Source organism: Heterocephalus glaber, unplaced genomic scaffold (genome assembly GCF_053883595.1).
Source record: "Heterocephalus glaber isolate CG9 unplaced genomic scaffold, H.glaber_assembly_v1.0 deba00000818, whole genome shotgun sequence".
NCBI classification, from domain to species: domain Eukaryota; kingdom Metazoa; phylum Chordata; class Mammalia; order Rodentia; family Bathyergidae; genus Heterocephalus; species Heterocephalus glaber.
Window position 1 is genome coordinate 18,602,400 of NW_028258164.1, and position 20,515 is coordinate 18,622,914.

At 51.7% G+C, this 20,515-nt stretch overlaps 1 protein-coding gene across 1 annotated transcript in view; it reads right to left on the minus strand.

The window, feature by feature from the left end:
* Positions 1-20,515, minus strand: part of Ptprn2 (protein tyrosine phosphatase receptor type N2) — a 611,205-nt gene that overhangs the window by 50,504 nt on the left and 540,186 nt on the right. The gene's annotated exons all lie outside the window — the stretch shown is intronic.

Here is a 20,515-nt window from a genome sequence, read left to right on the forward strand (position 1 = left end):
AAAAACAGGGCTTAACACCCCATTAGATGAGAACTGCTAATGAACTGAGTTCACTAGTGGATGTCCTGTGCTCCAGTCATTCGATTTCTCCTCCTCTTCCTGACCACCAGCTACCAACAGACTCTACCTGCTAAGAATTCCTCAAAATTATCTACTTGACAAACAGGAAGCACAGTGCCAGACAGTGACCTTACAGTCAAAGTGGCGTCAGAGCCTGAGGTGGGGACTCAGCCTCCAGGACCCTTGTGGGTCGGGGAGAGTGGGGATGCCCTGCTGGGCACAGCCCCAAGGCAGCTGTCTCTCCTGAGCTCCGGATGGCCCCGTGGGCACACCACCAGGTCGCCAAGGACGCCCATTTCATGAGAAGCCATCATCTCCCAGGGAGGGGCTGACACACACATCCTGCCTGTGCCATGGTGGGCACCAGCATGTGAGATGGCTGCATGCTTCCACATGCACTATCCATGTGAAAACGCAGGTTATGAGGCAGGGGTTTGGGAACTGGTTTACCCTAGAGATGGTGAGAGTCACCAACTATTGAGTTCAGCCCTTTCGTCTGTCCCTTGTCCTTCTTGTGTCCACACGGAAGTCGTTTCCTTGAAAATGGTGTGCTTCTCTGACTCCCTGGGCATGCTGCTCCTAAGGCACAGGGCACACAGGGCTGTGCCCACGTTAAGAGGTTCTAGTGTTAAACAGACAAAAATCTCGACTCTCGCTGTTCCGCCCCTGGCTGAACTGGCTCTTGCCGGCAAGGCCAGAGTGCTAGAAGCAGCTGGGGACCCCGAGACTCTGAACTCCCTGTCACAGGGACACCGTGTGGCCGGCATGCTGGCTCGTCCCTTAGGATCCGTCCAGTTGAGACCCAGCGGACTCAGAAAGCTTCTCAAGGCCCGTGTCTAGTGTATTTCAGGGAACGGCAGTCTTGGGCCCACACGCGACACAGAAACACAGGCGTGTGTGTGCGTGCGCACGTGAGCGCAAAGGCAGCACCTGGGACCTGGGGCCCACGTTCCCTCAGCCTCCAGCTCCCCACGCCCCCACACCCCCAGGGGACCCTCGTGGCCTCTCTGTCCCTGGCACCTGGAGCAGGACGGTGGAACAGCTGTGGGGGCCGGGAGGGAAGGGTCCGCCTCACATCTCCACAGCCCCTTGGCTGTCACCCTCCCCGCTGCTCTGAAGGTGCCAGATCTTGGCAGGCATGGCTCAGGGATCCAGGGCATGCAGATGGTGCGACGAGTCCCTGCCTGGGAGGAGCTGAGAAGCTGCTGTGAGGTGTGCGGCAGGGGACCCGAGGCTGCCTGCTGGAGGCGTGGCTGTCCTCACCACCCTTCGGCCTGCGTGACCCACTCTCCATCCAGTGGGCCTGCCCGTGAGCCCCGGGGCTGCCACTGTGGAGCGGGCATCTGCAGAGACGGCCTGTGCGGCGAGATCAGGCAAAATCCAAACGGCCCCATCTAGAGAACGGAGACCACGCGCTGCTCTCCTCCGAGATGACTGTTACAGAATATCAAACACACATTCTTGTTCCCGTTTCCTAGAGCAACAAGTCCTGTGGCCAGGGCACAATCTAAATTCTGAGCTGACCACAACTGGCTCCTCCAGCTTGAGCCCCTGAGGTTGTGGAGCCCAGGCAGGTGTGCGGCCACTTTCCTTGGCCCCTGGTAAAAGATCCTGTCCTGCTGTGCTTTGGAAACTGCTCTTCGCACAAAAGCCACATGGACACCTGAGCTTCTCCCAGCAAACTATGGGGACCAGCAGGCCTGGGTCATCCCAGGTTTCACCTGCAGGGGGCCCGGTGGCATCCAAGTACCTGTGCCCTGCACTGCTTAACCTGGCCTACATTTACCTTCCCTATGGAAAGTGCAATCACTGGACATTCATGCAAATTTCTAAAACCATGGCATGAAATCTAAAGTGAACTTCAGGTCGGCAAGCTTGGCTATGGAAGGGAAGACGCAGATGTTGATATTATTTCCCCCTGAGAAGTCAGTCATCTACAGGTGAACTTGATTCTATTAAACAGGCGAGATCTTCACTCTCTCAGCACTTGCTGCTCCACCAGGCTGTTGGTCCTGGTCCGTACGCCTTGATCCGATATGTCCCGTAGTTTTCTATTGACATTCTTAGGAATCATCATTCATTATAAGAAACTGATGATTGCACTCAGCCACATCCTCGGAGTCACCCCTCTTCTGTGGTTTGCGGGTAAAATGCCTCTCTTCTGTCAATTTGTGGGGAAGCTGGTCTTTGTGGTATAATAATATATTTTAATCAATAAAGCAAAACCAGAAAGTGCCACAATCACTCAGTGTTCTTCAGGGATGCAAAGAGCCAGAACCAGCCAGAGCCAGCCTCGCTGGTCAGGCATCAGTGGGACTTCAGCAACACCCAGCCCACCTGCCCATGGGCTTTAGCTGGAAATACTGGGGAGCAGACACCCAAATGCTCTTATTTCACAGAGGATTGTGCATGTGCAGGGTGTGGAGCCGGAGAGCTTAGCTTTTTGTTTGTTTGTTTGTTGGTTTTTTGGTACTGGGGATCGAACTCAGGACTTTCCGCTTGGGAGGCAGACAGCGGAACCAGTGAGCTAAATCCCCGGCAGGAGAGCTTAGCTTTTTAAAAACCTGCAATGTCTTTGTCATATAAATAGCACATGTAGAAAAGAATAGAAAACCAAGACAAGAATGAAGACATAAGGCTCGAACAACTCGATCACCCAGTGAAAACTCAGAGGCTTTCAGATTCAGCCCCTCTCTGTACTCAGGCTGGCTTGCTTTCTCTTCAGAGCTGACCATTATCAATGCTTGGGCATCCTCAATATTATAGATTTTTCTTATTTAAGATGAAAAGATGCTGATAAGAGGCTTATGTCTTATATAAGAGGGAACAAGAGAAGGCAAACATCTGGTTCTTGGCTTCTGCAGCCAGTGGCAACTCTGGGCTGGAGCCTGGACTTGGAACACACAGAGGCTCTGTCCTGGCTGGGTTCCTGATGCCACATCAGCCTCTCGCAGCTGCCTTTGTCACAGAGCAATCAGGCCAGGACAGTGGTCCAATCGCTGCAGAGGACAGGATGCTGGGTCCAGGGCAGTGTGAGCTCAGAACACATGAGCTCTTCCTGAAACATAGGTACCTGCGGCAAGCGTAATTTGCTGGTCAAGCACAGGGACAGAGTAGTAACAGCCCCTGCAGCCCTGGGCAGCTAGAGCCCACAACAAGAGCTTTCACCTTTTCACTTACAGGAAGTTCTCCTCAGCTTCTCCCTGGCACATCTGAGTGGCTGGCGTCATGACCTTTGTGCTTTGGGGCCATCGCTAAGTAAGAGCACCCGAACACCAGCCCACGACACCATGCACTTAACCTGAAAACTGCATAGGGGGCAAACACTGCGTGCAGATGCTAGACAAAAGCACAGTATCCGCCCCGGGTGGGATGGCTGGGAAGGTGGGAGAGTCCACCTTGCTCCTTGGAATGGCTGCAATCTGAAACTCAGGAACTTGTTCATTTCTGGGATTTTCCAGATAATCTTTTCAGACCACAGTTGGCCATAGGTAGCTGAGACTTCAGAGAGCGAGACTGGGAATGAAGGAGAAATTATTATTTTTTTGTGCAAAGTACGACCTTCAACAACCAGCAAGGGCCAGGTGTGATGTGTACACCTGTAATCTCAGCTGCTCAGGAGGCTGAGGCAGGATGATCGAAAGTTCAAGCCCAACTGGGGCGACTTAGTGAGACCTTGTCTCAAAAAATAGATAATAAGGAAAAAAGCCTGGGTATGTAGCTTGGAGTTAGAGCATCCCTGGGTTTGATCCTAGTACTGCAGAAAAACACAAAACAAACAAACCTCTAAGCCAATCCACCAGGTGTGCACACACTAGCACAGTCCTCTGTCCAGACTCTGTTCACTGACTTGTTGCCATTCACGCCTTGGTCCCTGAACCCCATCTCTAGCTTTGTTCCTGATGCTGCTGCTGTGTCGAATCCACTCTGAATTCCAGGTCCAGCTGGAGCATCTGCTCTTCACCCTGCCCCATGTTGTGCACCTTTCTTCTTAACAACTGACTCTAGCACTGAGCACTTCCACTCCATGCTATAACTGCAGCCTTGCTCGAGCTCTCTGAGATGCAGTTTTTTTGTTTTTTGTTTTTGGTACCGGGGATGGAACTCAGGTCCTTGTGCTTGCGGGGCAGGCAACAGAACCACGGAGCTAAATCCCCAGCCCTCTGAGATGCAGTTTTTCTAGGGTGTGGACTGTATTTCAGTCCCTCAGCCCAGGCAGTGACCCACTGGATGATTCCTGGTAATCTGTAAGTAACCTGCACTTCGGATTAAAGCCTCACATTGGCCATGGGCACCAGAGACATTTACTCCGAGTCCTCTAAAATTTAGAAGAGTTTCCCCAAACTGTGACCTCAGGAATGTTGCTGTCTCCTGACATGTTTCCCGTGGTCCTTCTTCCTTCCTGGGTTATTCAGAGCCATCTTTAAACTTGAGCAAAAGGGTGACTCCCATCCTCTGCCCCAGCCCCAGGCTTGAAGTCCATCCAGGCCCAGGTGAGGCCAGACCCTTTGAGGCTGCCACAGACTTCAACCTCCAGTGCACACAGCAGGACCTTCTTTTGCATCATAGGCTGGGCTGCCCTAGCCCTGTGAGGGGTGCTGCTCCCGGAGCCTGGAAATGAGCCTGACCCCTCTCTGCACCGTCCCTAATTGGGTGGCACATGGCCCTGTGGAAGCTCTGATTAGGAAGTGCTAAGACGGGCAATGTGAGGGTGACAAGGCTGGGTGGAGCAGCCAGGGTGCACCACGGCCTAACATCAACGAAGAACCGGCACTTAGCACTCGCTTCTGCAAGCTGTCGCTGGGGATTTCACGGCAGGGCATCTTGGTCTTGGAGATGCTCAGCCCACACACACCTTCAGGTTCTGAAGGGCCCTGGCTGGACAGACTCAGCAGGACCTGCCTGCGTGGAGTTCTGCAACTGCTCTAGATTCTGGCTGCACCCCAGGGGACAGCGCTCACCCCTCTCCTGACCTCTCCTGCTCCCGAGGTGACACGTCACATGCCTGTGTGAAACACAATCCCAGGTCAAACTGTGGGGGAAGCAGAGCCCCCAGTGTCAGGGAAGTGCACACCCACACATGGCCGAAGCCTTCAAACTTCGAGGGAGGCCTTGGCATCTTCAGTGGCGGAGGATAAACTTGAAAACATCATCAGCTTTCCAAAGACATTTTATGAGACCTGAACACAACCTGTGGTGTTCCTCTTTGACTTTTTCTTCTCACCTCAACTTGCCAGCTGCCCCTCTCAGATCTGTTTCTGGCACCCACTCTCAGGCCTTTTACAGAAGATTCAGAGAAGGTTCAGGTGGTGAGGACGGTGCCGCTAGGCGTCAGACAGACCGCTGACTCCACATGTACACAGACTCCCAAGCCCTGTGTAACTTAGGGTCACGGCAGCACAAGGTGGAGTTCACATCCACGTGCATTCACAGAGCCCATGTTCATCCTGCACCATCTTCCAGCCAATCGTCCACGCCCAGAGGGCAGGAGGGAGAGAGAGATCCAAGAACACGGAGGCTGCGTGCTCTGCCACACCATGGGCTATATTGCCGTCTCCAGAGGCTCTGTCCTCAGGTGAGGGCACTGTCACATGGCCCTCACCACACATGGGGACTCCGACTTCGTGGGGGCCCTCTGGGAAAGCAGGAGGTGCTGGGCTGGGTGGCCGTGGTACAGGAAGGGCTGCTCTTCCATGGTGCACCTGTGGGCGGCTCCTAGGTAAAAGGAACCCTGGTGCGCAGGATGGGGACTACGCTTGTGTTGTAAAGGTGGGTTTGAAGGTCGCCTCAGTTGACACCTGCCCCGAGTCCGGTGGACGTGGGTGTGGCCTTGTGGAGAAAGTGGGGTGGCTGCAACTTCCCACCAGGGACACGGAGTTGGATAATCTCTGCGGCTCTCTCCACCGTGACTGACTGTGGTCCTGGGGGCTTGGAAACAGGACACAGGGAGTGGCCACAAGTCCCAGCCACAGGCAGTGTCTATGGGGACAGTGGACACAATGTCTCTGCGCGGTGCTGTGACTGTCAGCGAGGGTGGGGATGCCACCAACAGAGACCAAAAACAACCAGCAGTCTCCCACTGCGTGGGCCAGGACCATGACGTTTCTAACAGACTTGCTGTCTCCTCATGGCTGCTTATCAGAACGCAGAGCAGAGCCTCCTGCCCCACGGTCCATGCGCTCTACCAGGTGAGTGGCACGTGCAGGAGCACACCTGTGTCCCCTTTCCTGTGTGCTGCTGTCTTGAGAGGAAGGTCTTCCATGATGATCTCGAGAGAAGGAAGCCCTGGGAGGTTCCCAATTCAGAGATGATGGAAACCAAGCTTCTGCTCGGCAAGGATGACTTTTAGCATGGCAACCGCACATGAAGGCCAGGGGCCTCTGCGCACCATGGTCACATGAGACGCAGAGACAGGAGGGCACCATCTCACCAGTGCCACATCAAGGACCAGTGTCCACGAGGAAACAACCCATTCATTAGAATTAAGCAGCCACCTCTGAGTGCACTGAGCCTGAGCTGGTGGCAGAATCGGGGCACTGACTTTATGAAGAAAGCAAATGTAGCTGTGCGCCTGACCTGTCCACCCCTCATGTCAGCCAGGAGGGAAAGGCTGGGACGGTGGCTTGGGACCTGTGAGAGGCCCACATGGTTCTGGCCGCGGGTGTGGGGACCTTGGTAGAATCCATGCCACGCCTGCAGGTCCCAGGCTGAGGGGCTTCAGGAAATCCTAGCGGAGTGGCAGGGTGCAGCCTGGGCCGGGCCAGCATGAGTTTGGGTCCACTAAAGGCCACAAAAATTGTGCTATTGTAGCATCTCTTGGCCTTCACCAGGATGGGTGCAAGAAGTTTTATTATTAGTATCAAAGAGAATAATGAGAATAGACTCCTCCATGTAGTGCTGCCGCTCAGGAGGAGGGCAAGCGCTTGAAAAAGAAGCCAGCATCTGGCAGCAATCAGCAGCGTTTCACGTCAGTCAAATGAGCCAAGACCACCAACGTCAACACAGAAAGTCCTCAGGGATCGCCAGACCCCACCACTGTGGTCTGTAGATGTGGAACACACAGAACTGGTCACAAGGAAATATCATTCCTGCGATGAACGGGCAGGAAATAAACATCTAGCCCGGCATGGTGGGGAACGACTGTTATGCTACTCTAGGAGGCTGAGGCAGGAAGATTGCCAATTAAAGCCCAGCTTGGGCAACTTAGTGAGACCTTGTCTCAAAATGAAAAATAACAAAAAGCTGGGATGTAGCTCTGTGTGAAGGCCCTGGCTTCAGTCTCCAGTATCTCCCCAAAGGAAAAAGACATATAACATCTGTCCACCGAGGCAGAGGTTATTTTATAAAGCAGGATTTTGTGGATATAGTTAATACTAGAAAAGCTCTGATTCTCTTCCTTCTTTACCTTGGTGCCTACTGTGGCATAATGCTCTTTAATTTAGTGATGCTACAATCAAACCCTCTGTTAAAGGGAAGAACACCACCTGTCTGCATTCGACAAGACCCCCATAGGGCCTGTGTTTAAATCTCTGCTGCTATCTGGGGGAAGGGATGACCTGTTTATCTTTAAAAATAAACATGCCACCTGGCTTCACGGATACACTAAGGGAAACGCTTACACTAAATGCTTGACTTCTAAAGCAGGACATTTGAATTTCAACACAAATATGAAAAGAAAAGTCGAGAGGAGGAATGGAATGGGTGGGTGTTCAACCAGCACACAAGGGCACCACAGAGCAGGAGACAGCGCGCTGCTTGCTGGGAGGGTACTTTGGCTCTCTACAGGTTGCTGCATCAGGCACATTTTAAACATTATTTATTAATATCATGCAGCGTGGTCGGGCATGGTGGTGCACACTGGTCGTCCTAGGACTTGGAGGCTGAAGCAGGAGGATTGCTACGAGTTTGAGGCGAGCCTGGGCTACACTGTGAACTGCATAGCGAGACCCTGTCTCAAAAAAAAAAATCATGCAGCAGGCATATTAAAATATGTGAAATCAAAAATTCAAAGTAGTGTGTGCAACTCACAGGTCAAATGCATTTGAGTGACTGAGGAGAGCCTTGCTGCTTCTCAGCCTGGGGAAGATCTGCAGAAACAGGAACCATGAACCCGGTGATGGTCTCTGAGTTACCTCCAGAATAACAGAGCGACTCAGTGGGCAGGCACCATCTTGGTCCTGAACACAGTCCCCACCAGTGCCACTCACAGCCTGTGACAGGGCAAGTGCATCCTGCTAGATGTTGGAACGTGGACCTCGTTGGCTCCTCAACCAGGATGTCAGAGTGTGGAGCAGGTGTCCACATATCATAACAGGCCACCACCTGGCCACCACTCAGGGTAGCTAGCAGCCCATGTGAAGTGGGCTTGGGAAGAGCAAATTTGGTGCTGGAAATGACCTCAGGGTTCTCTCTACCAGGTCTGAGAAGGAGGGCCAGGGCCAGGGGGATGATGGGGAACAAAGAAAGGCCACTCATGGGGTCTTTTTCTATGTGTTGCACTTTTTAAAAATTGCTTTTGTGGAGTTTTTCTAAGGATGAGGCACTCCCAGTGAGGAAGGAGCTCCCTTCCCCAAGGGATCAGGAGGTGTCAGATGTAGGTGTGGCTGGTGGGCAGTGAGGACCCGGGCACACCGATGCCACATCCTGGGGCCTCTGTGGGCACTCACTGCCCTGCTCTCAGGAGGGAGCACCTGCAGGAGCACCTGCAGGCCTGGTGCTCCTTGAAACCCGTCCTGGAGATGATCTTTGTGTGACTGAGAAATGACTCCCCTTCCTCACACTGCAGCCAATGGTAGGTAGAGAGGGCAGACAGTTTTAAATCATTTGAGTAGTGGAGAAAAATTCAAATTCTTCAAAATAGAAAGCCTTCTGGGGAGTCCCCAGGGACATGCAGGTCCAGGAGAAGAGGGGCAGTGAGAGGCAGTGAAAAAGTAGCTTGAAGGGGGCCCAAGAGCGAGGTGGTCGGGAGTCAAGACCTGGAACACCACTGAGTTACCCATTTTGTTTAAGATCCTAACCGAAAAATAAAAGATACGCAAGACCTAAGAACCCCTCTCCCTCAAAAACAGCTCAAGATGGTGGCATGCAGCCTTTGGAGAACCATGAGGGACAGACCAGGGAGGACAAGACCCTCCCGTGGCATGGGGAATGAGACGACATCCTAATTTGAATGTCCTTCTGGATGAGGGAAGAAGAAGAAGGTGGTCAACTCTTTGCAAAGTGATGAATTAGAAGGACATGAAAACCGGTTAGATCCCCACTGTGCAGAGCTCAAAGTACCTGGAAACTTAATTACTACATTTTGATGACTGTAATTTTAGCTTTCAGTATTCTAAATCTAGAAATCTTCTGGAAGTCTGGAAGTCCAGTGCTGGAAGATCACATCAATTCAACGGCGGCCTGAACGCCTCCTGGCTGCGGGATGTTCCCCGGAGTCAGGAGGGTGGGTCTGTCTCCAGGTCCTGTTGGGGTTGTGTTTTACAGTGTGGGGGTTCACGCATGCAGGGCTGCGGCAACCCAGGCCCGCAGGGTCACCTCGGGAGGGCAAAGCTCTTGGAGCGCTAAAGACAGAGTGACCGTCGCTAAGTCGTGACTCCTGCTAACTTTTATGTTATAGATTTATAGAAAGAGAAAATCACAGCTCTCCAGACTCACAGTGGATGCCTTCTGAAAAATGTCAGTGAACACATTCTGTCCCAGAAACGTTCTAATTGATAAACCTGAAAAAACAACTCCCTTTGTCCTTGCCACCTGCACAGGGCGGGGCGGGGGGGGGGCTGGGTCCTTCCTCCACAGGGTGGGTTTGTCTCAGGCTGGCATTCTCCAGCCCCGAGTGGTACTGGGGTGTGTGCGTGGGAGGGGCGACAGAGGTCTGCCTCGGAGGAGCTGCGCAGCCATGGTGACGAGGACAGTGACACCCCTGCATGCTCAGGCTGTCACTCTCGAGGAGCTCAAAGAATTTTAAATGAACAATTGTATGAATCTTACCTTATTTAAACATCCTAAAAGTTAAGGTCATCTGAACACGGGTAAAATACAAAGGAGAGGGTTTATAAGAAACGGAAAATAATTAAGGGAATCACCACCTTTTCCACGAAGGAATAACTCTTCATGTTTAAAGCTGCAGGGAAACTGGATGCTGTCTCCAGTTAAGGGGGAATCGAGGGCAGGGCAATTGCTGAAGTCAGATTTTTGCCCGCTTGTGGGCTGGTCAGTCACTGGTTCAGCTGGTTTGAACCAGCACCTCCTTGGTCAAGGCCGTCTCCATGGGGCTGATTCCGTTAGTTGGAGGAGTGTCCAGGACACGCAGACAGAGAGAATTAACATGATGGCTTCAGATGACAGTACAGGGCATGAAGATGCCACCCCAGTGTGACAGAGGCTTGGGCTGGGAGACCCCAGACCTGTGTTGGAGCAACTGTGAGTTCCTTTCTGGAAGACAGGGGGACTTGGATGTGTAGAAGCTCCGTAGGCAGTGGAAAATGGGGTGGCATGGTTGCAGCCTGGGTGGGGATAGCTCTGGAGCCTCCCAAAGGGCAGGGTGGCCTGAAAAAAGGGAGGAGGAGGTGTCCAGAAGTCCAGGGCCAGAGTCTGGGGCCTGTAGGTGTGGTACTGAGCCAGGGTTACTTTAAGAGTAAGGGAAAGGGATTGGGAGGTTTGAAGCAAAAGAAGGGCCCTCTGCCTCACCTCTGAAGGCTCCTCCCTCTGCAGGGAAGTGAAGATAGGGCTGGTGAGGACACTAAGACTAAGGTGAGGGCCTGAGGCTGAGAGGCACCCGGTGGAGGATGTCCCAGAGGCAGAACTGCCAGAGTTTGCCAGAAGAGCACATGCGATTTTAGTCTGTTTCATCACCTAACCTGTTCTTCCTTATACTCCTAAAATTTCTGTGACCTTTGATTTTGCAAAATATTTTGTAATTGCTTAGACTCTATCCCTCACATAACTGCAGCAAGAGACGGCATCTGACTCAATCTGAGAAACAAGACCTTGGTTTACCTGAAGTCAGAAGCCCGAACAGAAGCCAGAATGACCCTGATATTTCCAATGACCTCCATGCTTGGGTTACAGGGAGAAAACATTTAGATCCTCGGTAGCACCATTTGGCTTCCATGTCACCCGCTGTTCGCAACCTCACTGAAGAAAAGTTTGCTCAGAGTAGCATGGAGAATTAACAGCCAATGGCTGAACCCAAGATCTTCAATGTAAAAAGCTGCACAACAAGAGGAACCCGAAATGTCCTGATACACTTCTCCACAGACAGGGCAATTCTGGAAATGCAGACAAGCATGCTGAGGGCTCATCCCCAAGCCCATGCATGGCTCTGTAGCAGATGCCTGATGACTAACCCCCCTGGCAGGCGGGGACACTGCATCACCCTTTTGACCACCTGGACCACCCTTTCGGCTCCAGGTATTACATGACTCCTGCTACCTTGAGCTGAATGTCCCGTGACACAGGCTCTATGACTTGTAAGTTGGAGGAGACGGACGGGGCTCCACTCCTTCAGATATTTTTCCATGGGAACCAAGGAGTGGCTGGGTTTTGAGTAAAGGAGAATTCACCTCTGCACAACACATGGTCACCTTCACGCACCTTTATGGGAAAGGGCTGAGAACTTCTTGAAGAGCTTACCAGAACTCTGGTACAGACACCATGGTCGGCGAGGACATCTGTAGCAAGGTGTCCAGCCTGGGACATCATGAGTGCCTGGTGCAGGCTCTGAGGAGCCGTGACAGCCCAGCTTTCTAAGCTCCTGGAAGTGAGAACATTGCCTCTCTCTCATTCACAGCTATCTGGATAGCTCCATCTATTTAGTATTTTTGTCAGTGTCACCAATTCAGGGGGAAAAATCCAGAGCACAGATCAACGGACGGTATGTTTTAGGCCCTCCTCGTAAGCTAATTTTGTACCTGTAGGGTATGCACAGTGTCTGGGTAGAGCTGGGCGTCGGCTGGGTGATGGTAAACACTGCCGAGTGGGTGCAGGGTCCAGACACCCCTGGGTCTGGGGATGCAGAACAGCTCCCCAGTTCTGACCTGAGCTCCAGTGCGGTCCAAGGCCAGTCACATGTGGTGGGAACTCAGATGTGAGGCCACAGCACATCCACCCTGGAGAGGCTGGCAGTGGTGCAAGCCCAGCAGAGCTGCCTCTTTTATAGCTCTGGACCACCAGGCAGCACTGTCCTGTTGGCTGACTTTCTCTTGCCATGTCTGTGTCCATTCCCTACAGTGAGGAGCCATTGGGAGGGGCAGGGACGAGGCAGATTCCTATGGTATTAAACAGTCCAGGAAGTTTCATTCTCTTAGGGTGCTGTCCCATCTTCCTCCTTTTCTGACCCCTGGCTCTGGTCTTAGCTGGCTCAACAGACCCACCTGGCCAGGTATGTGGGAACAGTGATAATTCACTCCTGGAATACATGACCAGCTCCAGACCAGATAAAATATTCATTCACTTTAAAAAATATTTGCATCCTGCTGTCAAATGTAGACAAATGCACATGGAGCATCAGAAAATGGCCATTCTAAAGACAGATGTTTTCCTCCAGCCTCCCTTTCCACTAAAACATTTTCTTTAAAATTATTTTCATAAGAAAGATTAACAATTTCAACATTAACTGCTAATCCTTTTTCATTTAAAACTCTGCTGATACAATTCTTTGCTTGTCATTCAAAGAGTAAGTAATAATTATAGATTTGAGGCTTCCATCTCGTGCTTCATTAATGGCAAATTGTATGGAAGTGTGACGCGTAAGTCAGCTTTGATACATCGCAAAATGCAATTTCCATGCCTTCCCTTGGCTGTGTGCAATTAATTACACAGTTAATAAGGGAAATATGTTAATGAAAGGAACATTATTTATCCAGACCACCTGCCTTTACCAAATATCTTTTGTGTGTTTCTCTTCTTGTAATTTTGGTCTGCAGACACTAAGAAAAAAAATCACAATGTGGTGATTTTAAATACCAATCTGCAGCTACTATATTGCAAACGAACCTAAAGAAAATTTAATTCTATTTTATAATATTTCTAATGATTTCTGCCTTTAAAAGTTTAAAAAATATCTACCCATTGAATCTTGAATTCCTGAAATAGCTCTCTATCAAATACTTACAAATGAAATGTCTTACTTCGACCAATGATGTAGTTATCTTCATAGGTAAATAGAAAATTTTAGAAGAGACTACACAGGAAACCAAAAGATAAATCTCAGTCATTCTAAACAGATTAGAGTTTTCTAATTCTTTTCTCATCCTTTTAAACCTCTCCGCTTAGCAATAATTAAATCCTCTCATTCCATTTGGATAATCAAAGTTTGAATGTGGATAGTTTAACACAAAAACCAATGTTGGCCTTTACAAAGAAAGTTAATGCCTTCTAAGGCTTTGGCAAGTAATAGAATCAGAATAGTGCCACTACAAAAGGGGAGATGCCTGGCTAAATCTGTATTTTTGTTTAGTCTTTATAACTTACTTGGATGGTATGGAAGGATTTATTTGCAAATATTTGGTTTACAATAAATTTTTATTAATATCCATCAATATACATTTTTTATTAAATAAGAATTTGAGTCCAATCTCAACCACATCCCTTTGACACAGGCAATGTACTCTACACTATGAGTTACTTAAAAATCCCACGAACTGGTAAATTCACTGGTAAGCCAGCCTTGGGTTCCAAAGAGTTAATGGGAAAGGCAGGGGATAAGAGATAAAGGCCTCTCATGAAAGTGCAATTCTAAGATGACCCAGGATAGAGAGATCCAACGGATAATAAACAGTGAGGAGAGCAGTCTCCGGGAGAGACTGGGTCCACTGTGGGGGCTGTGGCAGCAGAACCAGGGTACTTGCCGGCTCCGTTCACAGTGGCACTGGGGGACGCAGGTGGCGTTGGTGCCCTTCAAGGCCTCTTCCTGAGCCGCTGTGGGCTCTCTGTGTCCCTGTTACAGCAGATCTGTTTGTTTCAATGGCTGTCTACCTACCTTCCCCGATTTGACTGTCACCTATGAAATTCAGATGCCCAAGGTCCAGCCACAATCACAGGACATGGTCTGCTCAGAGACCAGCACCTCTGCATCTCGCCCACCCACGAGAAGACCTGGAGGAGACAGTTTTACTCTTTGGATGACGACAGTGGTTATGACAGGGAAGCCTTGGGAGGGGGCAGAGGAGGGTGGTTGCCTAGCAACACAGGCAGCACTAGCGGTGACAGAGCAGCGGGTCTTTTCTTAGTAGCAGCCTTTTATGTTCTGTACCAGTAATGTACTTGTTACGATTTTCTGATGAAGTTTTTTTGAAGAATAAAGAATTCCAGTGAGTGCAGTAAAGGTTACCTAGACAGTGACATAGGTGTGAATTTTTTTCTCCCATAAGCAGATGGGAAACACTGAATTCTATAACATGTTATTAGAAAATATTTGCTAGAATTCTAGAAGTAGTCATTAAAAGTAGAATGTTTTGATTTTTTATCTTCCTGAAACAGGGTCTGCACTCATGAGGAATAACTGGAATGAGAAGATGCAAATGGCCCTGCGAACACAAGTCCTGGACCCCAAGATGTCTCAGCTCCTAGCCAACTGGACTTGCCCAGATGGATGCAGGCCAAGCCACCATCCCTTCTCTCCCCAGCTCCTAAGAGAGCAGAATGGCTGAGCTGGGTGGACAAGAAGCAGAGCCAGGTCAGGGTCAAGCCCTGTAGCCAGGAGCTGGTGGGGTCAGGTCTCACAGAGGAGCATGAGGAAGAGCGAAGACAGAGAATGTCAAGAGTGGGGTGTCACACTGCAGGGTAAAGTCAGAGGTCAGACCACTGTCTTAGTTTCGCCCAGCTTGATGCCAAGCACGCCACAGACTGCCCAAAGCATGCCCCCATGCATGCGTCCCAAGGGCTGTGGTGAAGGACAGTGCATTATCAGGTGTCAATGACCTTTGGGGTGAGCCTGCCTCTGCCAACAGCTGCCTGAACTATTGCAAGCGCTCCCTGGTATCAGGGACTCGCAGGGCACACATGGCACCACTGTGTGGCCCGAGGGTTTACAGGCCTTCCTGAAGCCAGGCAGCAGCTCTGTCTTACCCAGAAGGGTGAGTGTGGGAGCCAGGGCACCTGGGGGAGTCTGTGTTACAGAGGACACAGGTTGGTTCTCAGATGCCACTGCCCATGTGCTGAGAAATCAAAAGCAGCACAGCCTTTGCACTATGGCGCCTTTGTTTAATGCACAACAAGTGTCCCCAGTCAGATGGAGGAGATGATGCCATGGATAGCTCCCCCAGGTCAGGGAAGTCCTTGGATTCTGGGTGGGGAGGGACATGAGAAACAGTGTGGGGATGGGGGCTGAGTGGGTAGGGCAGGCAAGGTGGTTTCCTGGGCGTAAAATAGAGTCCTGTGCTCTGCAAGACTTGAACCAGGATCCTCCAGCCACCACGCTCTTGGGGAGAGAGTGTGCTGGGCCACAGGAGGTATGTCCATCTTCACTGGGCTCCGAGGGGAGGCAAGAACCCTGGCCTCAGTGTGGATGGAGGCTCCAGTCAACCTCCCATGAGTGACCCAAGCCCCCGAGGAGGAGCTCAGGGAAAAGGGCCTGATGTGAAGATGCCCAAGCACCCAGGTCTACAGAAGTGGTTTCAAAAAGCCCCTTAGCAAATGTGCTTGGCACAGGGCCACAGGAGAAGCACAGTGTGAAGCCTATGGATGAGGGCGATTGGTCAGAATACAACCAGACCGCACATCACCAGGAGCAAGTCAGCTCAACAGCAAAGAGCAGGATGAGGCCCTGGGACTCCACAGATGCAGAAAGTAGAAACAACTGATGCATCTGTAATGCATGCAGGGATTAGGGTGGAAACAAATGTCACAGCAGAACAGCCCAACAGGCAGGTTTTAGAAACAACAAAATGGACCAACAGAAGTGAAAAACATACTCCGTGAAATTACAAATCCAATGGGTGGATAAGCAGATTAGATGCTGCTGAAGAGAGGCACTACACATCGGAAGTGACAGCTGAGGAAACTCAGGACACAGTGGTCAGGAGAGGGCTATGAAAGACACAGAGGTGTAGGCATGAATGCCCAACTTGCTTCTACTAGACAAGGGCCTCAAAGAGAGGCAAATTTAAATAATAAATGCCTTAAGAGTCTCCAGAATTGAGAGGAGATGGGAATTCCCAGGTTCAGGGATTGCATACAGTAAGTCTCGAGTGAAAATAAAATAAAATAAGTCCATTCCAAGCTGGGCACAGAGGAATTCCCAATCAAGGCAGGTGCAAAGCCAGGCAGAGAGTTGCAAGTAACATGAGATCTGGCACAAGACCACAGCACCAGGAAAGGTGGAGAGAGGCCTGGGATGTCAGCTTGCCCAGCACACGAGGGACAGAACCACCCCACATAGGCCCTAGAGGAAGACAGGCCTCTCCCCAGCCTCAAGCCACCGGTGTGGGCTTCACACACGACCTTGGCTGTGGGCTGAGCTGTGTCCCACCAATCTGTGCACCCCCGACCCCCTGGAGGCTGTGAAGGGTGTGACTTCATCTGCAGAGAGACCCTAACGAGGACTGACTTACAATGAGGTCATGGGGGCTGTCCTCAGAAGAGGGAGTGGCTAGGAAGTGTGCGTGCTGCTGGGAGGCCAGGCCGTACGGAGACACGGTGGGGCCCCTTCAGAGGACGGACTGCCATGTCTGACACGGGAGGAACACACGGTGTGTTGCAGTTGCTCCAGGCATGCAGACCCTGGCTGCATGCTTACCCTCAGCTCCTTTTCTCGCCAGTGTTGTGGGCAACACTGACTGGAAGCACAGCCTTGCATATGGGACACCAAGGTTCCTGCCTGTGACCCTAGGGTTACTTTGAGGTTTCCCTGCCTTCCTGAAACTCTGCCCTGATGAACTGACACTGCGGCGGAGATGCCTAGGGCTGTCTGGACCATGGAAGGGAATAAATGGGTCCACAGAGAGACAGGAGCAAGCAGGCTGGATTCAACATCCTCTCTGACCTGGGGTCTATAGCACTGTGCCTTTCAGGAGGAGCTGCAGGCTGCCCAGAGGGGCCACAAAACCATCCTGGGGAGGAAAGAGGCTCTGAGATGTGTGAAGGATGCTAAGCTCACGCACAGGAAGAGAAAGGTGAAGCTGCCCCTTCCCTGAGGTGGCTCAGGGGCGGGCCAGCCAACACCATCAACTGCCACTTGGGCAGTGAACATGGGAATATCTACCAGAACAAACCTGGAGCATCTGCAGGGGCTCAGGGTCATCTTTCAGAAGGAAGGAGGGCATCTATTCTCACACAGTCAGTACTGTCTGAGGGGTAAAATCTTGAAAATTGCTGGAATTGTCCTCAGCGAGAAACACTGAGCTGCCGTACCTGGAGCAATAGCAATGTGGTGCTGGGATGGGGAAGGTCTGCAGGGGGTGTTGCTGCTCAAGGCTGTCTAGTACCTTCCTGCTGCACAGGAGGCCGGGCCCTGGGGCCTCAGGAGTCCCTGTGACTCTGACACTGGAGTGTCACACAGGGTGATGGCACAAGGACCTTAGGATAGGGCTCCAGGTCTAGGCCGGAAGACCAAGAAGCCATTGACGGTCAAACTGACACTTGTGGCTGGTACTGAACTGCTCCTGAGGGGTCCCAGGTGCAGGAGCAACATCAGGACACTGGGGCTCCAGGGGCAGCAGCTCTCTGGCTGGATGGTCCCTTCCTCTCTCTGTCCCCTCCTCTGGGGGTTAGCATGGTCTCAGGACACGTAACCTGGTGACATATAACACTGTGCCACATGGGTGGCCACGGGAGAAAGACTCTAACAAGGGTCTTCCCTGTTTGCAGATGACATCCCTCACCTCACAAACACCGCTGTCTATACCCACCATGGGAAATGGCTGCCTCTGCTGCGCACTGGGGAAGATGGTGGTGAGGGGCCCGAGACCGAAGGAAGGCAAGGGAGGTAGGTATCTCAGCCCAGCGAAGTGGTGAGGCCTGAGAAGCTGCCAGGGAAGCCTTGCTGCAGGGAGGACCCCGGACCTCTGCACCTTCGACCCACTAGTGATGGGACGGGAAACTTCTGGCCATTCCAGAGCTGCTTAGAGGGAGGAAGACACTGAGACTGGAGCCTGCTGGGGGCCTGGGACCCAATGGCTCCTCTTGCTCTCCAAGGGGATCTGTGGATTTCCAGATACCACCCCGTGAACAATGAGCCTGTGCTGTTGCTCAGGGTAAACAGAGGCACAGCCAGTCAGCATGGCATGGGAGGGGACAAAGAGCCAAGGGCTCTCAGGGATGGCATGTGGCTGTCCCAGACTTTGTCTCCAGGTGGATGCATGGTGTGTCCTGCATACCAGCTGTAGGATTCTCCATGGTGAACCTAAGAGCCCTGAGAGCCCCACACTGTTAACCGGGCTCCCTGTGCCAGTGATTGTCAACCAATGTCCTCTGTTGTCTGGGATGACAGAATCCTTGGGGCACTTCCTGTGATGGTGGAATGTCTCCCTTCCGTGTTTTACACCCGTGCTCTGTGTCCTGCGGGCATCTGTGCACAGCCTGGCCATGCTCCTGTGGCGTAGCTTCTTGGGATGGTGTCTGCTCTGTGACATCACCATGACATCCTGGGAGTGAAGGGAAGGCAAAGGCCACCCACGGGCCGCAGTTCCACCTTCGACACCAAGGCAGATATCTTCCTGAAAAGTTCGTATTCAGCACCGTTTTCCTGAATTCAGTTCTGTAAGTCTAATGGAGAAGGTATTAAATGAACTTTGTTTTTTAAGTAGTGGTGATGGCGATCGAACCCAGGGCTTCTCCATGCTAGGTAAAGACTTTACCATTGAGCTGCATCCCAGCCCTTTTTATTATTTTGAGACAGGGTCTCACTGAGTTGCCCAAGGTGGCCTCGAGCTTGTGATCCTCCTGCCTCAGCCTCCCAAGTGCAGACATGGGCTATGCCCAACACAGCATGTTTTCCATGTTCTCCTCTCCGGAGGCTCCCTGCTGGTGCTGGCTGTGCAGGACGTGTGTGTGGCACCCTGATGACTCACATGCAATTAGAAATCAGGATGGTTGCCATCCCTTCCACCCTCACATGGAGCCCGACAGATAGAAGCTTCGCCCTCCGAAAGCAGGAGTGATACTGGAATAGGACTTCTAAACAATAAGCCCCTCACAAAAGACACACCAGAATCTCTTAGGAAGGCATGCCCCCCGATTCCTTATAATACAATGACAGTTTTATAACAGTTCTATTAAGTGACATGAGGGACCTCACTTGGTTTCTGGAGGTCCTGACTGGAACAAGGCCACTGCACTGCCTTGGAACATCCCCCGACAGCAGCCAGTGTCCTGGTGCGAGGGGCTGCCCCGTCACCCTCCCTGGGGCCCCACCCACCACAAAGGCCTTCTCCAAGATGGTTCTAGGTGCCAGACCCTCCCCTCTGCCAGGTGGCAGTTGGGTGGCATTGCAAGGAGAGTTCCCTGTGGATAGTGCCCTCTACTGAGCTCACCCAAGAGTTGGGCTTTTTAAAAGGCACTTTCCCCAATGAGAGGGAACACTGAGAGGTGCTAGTGTCTGTCCTGGGTCATTCCACTCCACATAACATTCTCCAATGCTCTGCTGCAACAGGGCTCATTCTTCCTCATGACTAACACTCCACAGTGTGCACATGTGTGCAGCTGCACACACACACACACACGCACACACTTGCACATATGCTTTCCTTATCCACTCATCCGCTGGTGGACACAGGCTGGTTCTGTCTTACCCTGAATTCAGAACAGCAATTCCTAGAGGCCGGAGAGTGAGGTGGGTAGAAGGACGCTAGATACGATCAGTGTACTCTACACTTGTTGGAACATCACACTGATCTTTACTGAAATATACAACTAGTCCAGGTGAGTCAAACATCAAATATTTCAAAAACACTGTCTGAGAAAAGGAAGGCAAACGTGACAAAAGCCAAAATCAAGGTGGGAATCAGAATGGGTGGAGCTTGCAGGACTCAGCCTTGAGCCTCGGGCTGCATGTGGAGCAGCTGCAGCCCAGGCCTGATGCAGGCCCACCTGTTCTGGCCTGGTTCACAGAGGTGAAAACAGGGGCAGATCTGTCCAGAGATGCAGAACTGCAAGCTCATGGGACCCTGGAGCCTGGCCCCATTTCCATCCACTTCATATGTGAGCACACAGCATCCAGGTTGGGGAGTGTGCTGACCACCTGCCAATGTGCCCGTTTATAGCTCCCTGGCCTTGCCCATGAGTGCCCACATGTCCCGAGCCTCTGAAATCCTCACTCTGCATGGTCAGTTCCACAGCAGACACCCTGACTGGGGTGATGCGCACTCGACCTCCTCCAGGGGTGCTGCTTGTCCCCAAGGGCTGGGGTCTCCAGCAACTCCACAGCCTGTGTGATCTCATCATGTCACCAGTGAGACCCCTTCTCCTCTGAGAGAAGCTCCCTGCCCTGGCTCCTTCAGCATTGCTCCTGAGGGAGGAT